Here is an 8768-nt window from a genome sequence, read left to right on the forward strand (position 1 = left end):
TACCCCACTGACCAGACTCAGGGTTACACAGGCAAAGTTCTGCATCTTAAAGATTCTCCAGGAAATCTCTCTCTACTCATATCACCCCTGACTGAGGATGGGGGAGTGTCCACCATACCTGTGTAAACACTGCAGTCCACTTCCTCCCACTGACTGGACTCTGGCTATCAGGTGTTTCCCTCTGACTCATGTTGCTTTTATCACTCCAGGACAGCACTGCCATCCTGTGGGAGAAACTGACTTGGAGAACCGAGATGGATGATGCTTCTCCACAAACTCTACTACACTGTACAGTCTCAGCATGTCTAATAACTACTTCTTTGTGTTATATTCTGTGAAAATGACTTTTTGATTGGGGCAGATGTATAGAGAAAAACATTTTTTTTTTAAATTTCCATCACTCATTCAGTATGTTTTTGATTAAATCTTTCCAAGAGATGACATGGGGGTTTAATCATGAAGTTTGCACCTTGAGATGTAGATATCAGTAAAAGGACTGAATAAGGACAGCCTTTAGTATAACATGTTCAGAGCTGTTGGCCAATTGCTGTGGCAAAACATATGGGAGGTGACAGAGATGCATGCTGGGAATTTTCACATTTGTAAACTCATTGCTTTGGCCACAGTGACAAAAGAAAAAAAAAATATGAGTAATTAAGAAAACTGTCTTTAAACTGGAGTCACTGGAGTGAATGTGACAGAAACCATGCTGTCATGGTGCCATGTGTGTGTGTATGTGTTTGTTTGTTTGTATGAATGTGCATGGGCGTGGGTGCATATGTTTTTATGTGTGTGTGTGTGTGTGTGTGTGCGTGCGTGCGTGCGCCAATTCCCCCCCAGATAGACACATCACAGATAGTGATGTCCAACAGATAGTGGCATATCCAACTGCTGTCAGTGAACTGCACTCTACACACATTCTGCTGTCAAACTGCACCACACACATCTTCATGATGTGTGTGGTTATCAGTGGGTGTAAACAGAAACCACAACTCTCTGTCCTGCTTTGGCTCTTTATTTATGAAACAACAATAGATACACAGTGGAAGTGATGCGTACAGCCAACAGTTTGGCATTTGACTTTAAAAGGCATGATTAAGAACAGAAAAAAAATATGCTGCTATTTAAAATTCAAATATCAAAAAATCCTTCAATAGAAATACACACATAAAATGCAGAAAAAAATATTCTTTGGGAAAAATATGATAATGTAATAATAAAACGCAATACATTTTTTACAGACGCAATACATTTTTTACAGACAAGCAAAAATGATGCTTGTTGGAGTCAGAATTTAGTTCTAGATTGTCCTGCCCCTACAAGTCCTACTTTATGCTAGTATCTAATTAGCAATTAGCAAGTAATTAGCACCGGTTCCTCTCTACCGGACCGAACCACAACGCAGATTTCATTTCCACTTAACGCTGATCAGATGTGTGCGGCAGGTCTGTTAAACAGGTGTGTAGGTCTGTAGCTGGTCTGTTGATTTCTCTTGGTTTTCTTCTCTACTACAGACTAGCTGTTCCATCTCCACCAGCAGTGTTATAGTGAACTCTGCTCATTTCTGACACTGAAGCAGGTCACATGAACAAGAACAACTCAGTTCATTCAGGATCTGACTCTGCACATGGTAAAATGGATGTTAATGGACACAATGAGAAAACAATCTGATTATAACAGCTTGCTAATGAAATTTTTACCTTTATTTCTTTTGGTGTAATAAACCACAGCCACGATAATGTGGAGGAAGATCACAGTGACCAAAGCAAAGGGGATGTAGGGCAGAGTCTGAGGAGAGACTGTAACAACACAACAAACACTGACCCCAGTCTTACACAGCAGCAGAATACATTTATTTAGCACAGCTGTGAACTGTTTACTCTTCCAAACACTCCCTCTTAAACTAAATGTTAAACTAAATGTCGTTTACTACTATTATTATTAATAGTAGTAGTATTCGTAGTAGTAGTATATAGTGGGGAATCATTTTATGGAGTTGATGGGAGAATATTATTAAACAAATGCATCTTAAATTCAGTGGTAGTTGATGAACAGAATGAAAGTGGGGCCTCTGCAAGAATAGAAAATATGATGAGTTGAAAGTACTGAAGGTTCTGTGCTTTCATGCGTTTTACATGTTTACATTTATATTTTGTACTACAAAACTGATGTATGTACAGTTTGTAAAAGCAAAAGTCTTCGGTTCACTGTGTTACTGGTGGTTAATAGGATGGCTAAGTGTGAGGTTACAGGTTCTGTAGCTGCAGTGTGTCCTTCAGTCATTTTCTGTGAGTGAATGAAACAGGGACTGCTGGGTCAAGTCCTCATGGAGTGGATTAGTCTTCACCTGAGCAGAATAGCTGTCCCGGGGAGTCTCTCTCTGTCTCTCTCTCTCGCTCTCTGAGAGACTGACACGACTTTTCATTGTTACCCTACCAGTCCCAGTGTCTGCCTTTGTCTGTTCCCATTCATATCTTTGTAACTGTCCCAATCCCAGCTGTGGTTCGGTTCCTGTTATCCCGTATCCCGTGCTCCTACTCTCAGCCGGGCTCCCGTCCATCCCACTGCCCAAGCTGGAACCCAGTCGTCTCCTGTCCAGCCTGCTGTCAGGTCTCTGGTTGTGGTACAAAGTCCTGTTTCCACCCCTCACCCGATGGACTTGCCCCTTTTTTTTTTTCCTCCTTTCCCACCTGTCCTTGTCCAGGTTCTCCAGACCCTGCTGTGTGACGCCGGGCTCGGGCTCCCTTGTCAACTGTTATGCACGTCAGGAGCCCCGTGTTAAGGAGGGTGTGGGTGCTACTGTAACACCCCTCACCACCATCACACAGGAGCCCCGTGTTAAGGGGGGTGTGGGTGCTACTGTAACACCCCTCACCACCATCACACAGGAGCCCCGTGTTAAGGGGGGTATGGGTGCTACTGTAACACCCCTCACCACCATCACACAGGAGCCCCGTGTTAAGGGGGGTGTGGGTGCTACTGTAACACCCCTCACCACCATCACACAGGAGCCCCATGTTAAGGGGGGTGTGGGTGCTACTGTAACACCTCTCACCACCATCACACAGGAGCCCCGTGTTAAGGAGGGTGTGGGTGCTACTGTAACACCCCTCACCACCATCACACAGGAGCCCCGTGTTAAGGGGTGTGTGGATGCTACTGTAACACCTCTCACCACCATCACACAGGAGCACCGTGTTAAGGAGGGTGTGGGTGCTACTGTAACACCCCTCACCACCATCACACAGGAGCCCCGTGTTAAGGAGGGTGTGGATGCTACTGTAACACCCCTCACCACCATCACACAGGAGCCCCGTGTTAAGGGGGGTGTGGATGCTACTGTAACACCCCTCACCACCATCACACAGGAGCCCCGTGTTAAGGGGGGTGTGGGTGCTACTGTAACACCCCTCACCACCATCACACAGGAGCCCCGTGTTAAGGGGGGTGTGGGTGCTACTGTAACACCTCTCACCACCATCACACAGGAGCCCCGTGTTAAGGGGGGTGTGGGTGCTACTGTAACACCCCTCACCACCATCCTCCTCCCCATGTGCTCCTTTGTTTGTTTTTGTTCCTCCACATGCTTTGTGTTGTTCATACCCTCACACAGGGGTCCTGTGTTTCCCCTTTCACTTACCCCCGTCGCCTAGGTCTAGTCTCACCCTCATTATTTACCCTATAAAGCCCAATCCTGTACAACGACTATGTCAGTTATTTTGCCTGAATCGCTTGTATGACATTGTGTATGCAACATTAGCACAGTATGTTCATGTGTGCTTTCATTTTCATTAAAAAAAAAAACAAACAAAAAAAACACATCACACCAGGCTAACTCATGCTTGCATCCTGCCCCACACTCGTTAAACCAATGCGTGCTACAGCCATTGGTAGTTGATCGACTGAATGTCTTATAACCATTTGGAGACGTCTGAATCTGCAGGGTTAGCGCTCTCTCTCTCTCTCTCTCTCTCTCTCTCTCTCTCTCTCTCTCTCTCTCTCTCTCTCTCTCTCAGTGCATTTCAGTTCAGTAAGCTTTACTGGCGTGACCATATACCACTATAGTATTCTAGTATTGCCAAAGCAGTATTATAACATGAACATTACACAACATTACAACCTTTGCAATTATGGAAATTAAGAATTCTGTTATGATAAAGAACTTGAAGAGAAACTGCAATTGGTCTGAAATAATAATAATTATAAGAAGTAAAAGGGAAGAAGTGTAAAGAAAGAGAAATAAATAATAAGGATGGAAAATAATAAATAGTTAATAATAATAAATAGTTAATAATAATAAATAGTTAGGTAACTTTTATAAACTGGGTAATATAGTTTGTGTGTGTGTGTGTGTGTGTGTGTGTGTGTGTGTGTGTGTGTGTGTGTGTGTGTGTGTGTGTGTTTGGGTGGGTTAATCACTGTCCCTCATCTTATGGCAGGCAGATATGTATCGCCCAGCTAAAGCGCTGCTTTCCTTCTTTTCGCCCAGTAGGATGGGCAGTTTCAGTGTTAGACAGACACTTAAAGTTGGGGTGGACCGTCTCAGATTTTGTAAAATAAATTTGCCATATTTGGATGAATTTTTCACATTCAGTGAGGAAGTGCAGCTCTGTCTCTACAGTGTCATATTTACATTGCTGACAGAGTCTCTGTTCTCTGGGCAGCCATGACATTTATATCGGCTGGTCTGGACGGCCAGGCTGTGTTCTCTGAGTCTGGACTTTGTCAAAGTGGTTCTGTGTTTAATGTCAGCCACTGTGTACATGTCGTCTGCTACAGTGTACTGACGTTTTAGGGCCAGATAACGTTGCATTTTGCTTTGTGCTTGTGTTTGTGTTCCAGTGGGTGATGTAGTTTAGTTTGTGAAGTGTAATAATTTGGTTTGGTCTGATTGTTTGTACTTCAGACTGGTCCTGATGTGTTAGTGTTAGTGTGTGTTAATGAACTCAGTGTCAGCACCAGCTGTGAGAGGAGACTATTCTCTCTGCTCTTCTTTTTTTTTTCGTTCTCTCTCTCCCTCTCTGCTTCCCTCCTTCTCTCTCTCTCTGCTTCCCTCCTTCTCTCTCTCTTTATGCAACAGTTTATGCTCCATCACATTTGATAAATATGAATGGTTGAGAAAAATCTTGTATTTGTAGAGTCAGTGGTTCTAGCCCATCTGGTCTATTACACAGTTAGTGTTAACCATCCTCCAACTCCAGTCATGATCAGTGTCTGACCACTGAAACACTGCTGGCTGGATATCTTTCACTGTCAGAACACTCTCAGCCTACCAGTAGCACTGAATCCAGTAACACTGCTGTACCTGAACCACTCATACCAGTACAACACCCACTACCAAGCCTCCAGCACTGTAGTGGGATTGACGTGTGGAGAATACTGAACCATTCACATATACTGGGACATCTGTGGTCAGAAACTGACCAGTGATGTCCTGGGTGCAGGGTAACACACAAACTGTGTAAGACACCAGGTGGACACAGCCTGTAATTATACCTACACATTCACTTATTAGAGGTACTGAAAGTGTTCAGTGAGGGCAGGTGAAATGTATGTTAGTTGTGTTTAACTCTTCTAAACTGGTGACAGAGGATGTCTGGTGACTAATATCTGAGGATAATGTGGTCCACATGTTAGATACATAAATATGTAATGGTGTTTCTCTACTTTTAAATGTCCTGTTTTTGAATTTTAGTAATATCTGATGTATGTGTGTCTAATAAAGTGTGTGCTGAATGTATTTATATTACATTTATTTGTATGTTTAAAAAGTAAGTTCATGGTGGAGAGACTAAATCGACTTATGAGGTTTTCATTGATATTAGGAATGTGGTTGCTAATAATGTTTTACCTGAAATATAAAGTCTTGTGTATGTGTATTCATTGTCTTTAATATAACACCTGTAGTCTCCCTCATCCTCTTCAGTCAGGTGTGATATGAGTAGAGAGAGATTTCCTGGAGAGTGAGCAATACCCAGCTGAACTCTCACTGGAGATCACATCCCATGAGTTTCTGTTTGTGTTGCGTTTCCTCCAGGTGAAATTCTCAGGTTCGGTGTGAAGGTCAGTGCAGGAACAAGGCAGCAGTACTGAGTCTCCTGTGTATGCAGTGATTTCGGAGATCCTGTGATGTTCCAGTATACAGCCTACAGAAACACACCAATAGAAGCCCTTCAGTATGTGATAATAATGATTAGATGTCACTTACCAAGTGAGGCAACTAGTAAATCTGAACAGATGTGAGCACCTCAAACCATGTAGTACCTTCCTGTTCTTGAAACTGGGTGATGAAGCTGAAATGAAACTCCCATATGACTCTGTTGTAAATTACTTTGTACTGAAAGTGATGCATTTGCCCTGGTCCTGAAATAAAGTGTTCCATTTTGATGTTTATATGATTGTGAATGTCTTAAGTAATGCCACAAAACTAACAGTTAAATAAAGGTCAGACACAATATATGTAACTCTGTGATAGCGCATCAGTGTGGAAGCCTTCACTAGAATTCTTTATATTAAGTCAGCAATTGTCACGGAACGCTCCCCACACCACTGGTCACATGGTACGGCCCACCGCCTGCAGTTGAAGTCACTTTTTGTTCTGTAATCACGCCCCCATGATGGCACACACCTGCCCCTGGTTTAATGTTGTGTGTGTCTGTGTGTAGTTAAACCCCTGTTGGTGTGTGCATTAGTGTTGGTCATTGTTTGTGTTGCTAGTCCTACGTGTATTCATGTTAAACGTATATGTTTGTGTTGCCGTCGTTAGTGTTCCTGCAGTGTTACGTGTATTCGTGTTATCCGTTTATGTTGTGTGAGTGCCGTCGTCGTAAGCGTTAAGTATCAATAAATGTCTGTCAAAGTCGAGGGAGTCTGTGCGTCCTGCTCCGCGCCCTGCAGCACTCCAGCTGTTACAGCAATCAAGTGGCACATACAACAAATGCTACAGATTCTTGAAGTGCTGATGTTTGTTCAGTTTTCCACCTGATCTCACTGAGTTTGTCTGTGTGTCTAGTGAGGGGTCTGGTGTTGTCTGTACAGGCAAAGGTCTGAGTAACAGAAATGATCCAGTTAGATTCCTATTCTAATTACATTCCCATCATGTATGAAGACTTAAGATTTAAGATTTAATTTTTTCACATGGGTTGAGCAAAATCAGGTGATTATGGCTGCTCTTGATGTTGTGTAATTTTGGGGAAGGTAGTCATTCAGAAAACAGCTAACACTACTTGTGACATTGTTTAAAAGAGTATTTGACCATCACTGAACTAAAGGTTACTGGTAATGTGCACAGATGACAGCACAACAACAAATATGACAGCAGAAAGTCTACAAGTAACTCAGACAACCAAGACTTTGCTAGTGTGGATACCTAAGAAAACCTTAAAGCTGGATTTATCATTTGCAGTTGGATTTGGATCAAATACAGTGTTTTACCTTTAATGGTGAGTCTGATGGCTTTATAGTTCCACTGGTTAGGATAACACCTGTAGACTCCCTCATCCTCTTCAGTCAGGTGTGATATGAGTAGAGAGAGATTTCCTGGAGAGTGAACAGCACCCATCTGAACTCTGTTTCTGTACTGTTCACTCTCACTGGTGATCACGTCCCATGTGTTTCTGTTTGTGTTGCGTTTCCTCCAGGTGAAACTCTCAGGTTTGGCGTGTGGGTCAGTACAGGAGCAGGGCAGCAGTACTGAGTCTCCTGTGTATGCAGTGATGACGTCTGTCCTCAGATTCCCTACCAACATGCAGCCTGCAGAAACACACAGGATAAAGGCCTTCACTATTAAACATGGCTGCACATGTACATGTAAAATGGCTGTTATTACATATGACATACTCCATTATTATTATAAATGACATACTCCGTTATTATTATTATATATGACATACTTAATTATTATTGTATATCACATACTCCATTATTATTATATATGACATACTTAACTATTATATATGGCATACTTAATTGCTCCAGGTCCAGTCACCTGATGGTACTGATGGTACCAGCCAACTGATGATGGTACTGGAAATCACTAAGAGATTTCCCAATAGATGTTGGTATGATGGATACATGACCATCAAGTTATAAGATGTAAATGTCTGATTATATATTGTCTCTCTCCCTCCCTCCTTCTCTCTCTCCCCCTCTGCCCACCCTCGCTCCCTCCCTCCCTCCTTCTCTCCTTCTCTCTCTATCCCTCATTCTCTCTCTATTTCTTCCTTTCTCTCTCTCTTTCCTTCCCTCCTCTCTCTCTCCCTCTTTCTTTCTCTCCCCCATCTCTCTCTTACTCCCTTTCTCTTTCTCCCCCTCTCTCTAGAGCAAATGAGAACAGTAGTAACTAAATAAAGAAACTTAACAAGTCGTGTGTAATATGGGTATATAACTGACTAGAACCTAAACAGGACAGAAGACAAGAGTCATTAACTACAGGTATGAAATACAAATACAAACAGAAGATGTAACTAGAAACAGACAGAAGTAGAACTGCAGATCCTGCTGCTGGATAGATTTTTTGTTTTATGTAGTACAGTAGTTATTGATACAGACCAGTCGCTATATGCAGTACGGCCCACTGAGTGCAGTTGAAATGATTTTTTGTTTTGTAACCACGCCCCCATGATGGCACACACCTGCCCCTGGTTTAATGTTGTGTGTGTCTGTGTGTAGTTAAACCCCTGTTGGTGTGTGCATTAGTGTTGGTCATTGTTTGTGTTGCTAGTCCTACGTGTATTCATTTTAAACGTATATGTTTGTGTTGCTGTCGT

At 42.7% G+C, this 8768-nt stretch overlaps 1 long non-coding RNA gene across 1 annotated transcript; it reads right to left on the bottom strand.

Annotated features, from left to right (window-relative positions):
- Nucleotides 1-1014: 1014 nt before the first annotated feature.
- Nucleotides 1015-7453, bottom strand: LOC145660265 (uncharacterized). The gene is made up of 3 exons (XR_014126508.1): nucleotides 7435-7453; nucleotides 1701-1799; nucleotides 1015-1570 (listed from the first exon to the last, which is right to left on the bottom strand). It is a non-coding gene; the product is annotated as an uncharacterized LOC145660265 (long non-coding RNA).
- Nucleotides 7454-8768: the final 1315 nt, after the last annotated feature.

The sequence above is a fragment of the Electrophorus electricus genome, chromosome 2 (assembly GCF_041902795.1).
Source record: "Electrophorus electricus isolate QZ-2024a chromosome 2, ASM4190279v1, whole genome shotgun sequence".
In the NCBI taxonomy this organism is placed as follows: domain Eukaryota; kingdom Metazoa; phylum Chordata; class Actinopteri; order Gymnotiformes; family Gymnotidae; genus Electrophorus; species Electrophorus electricus.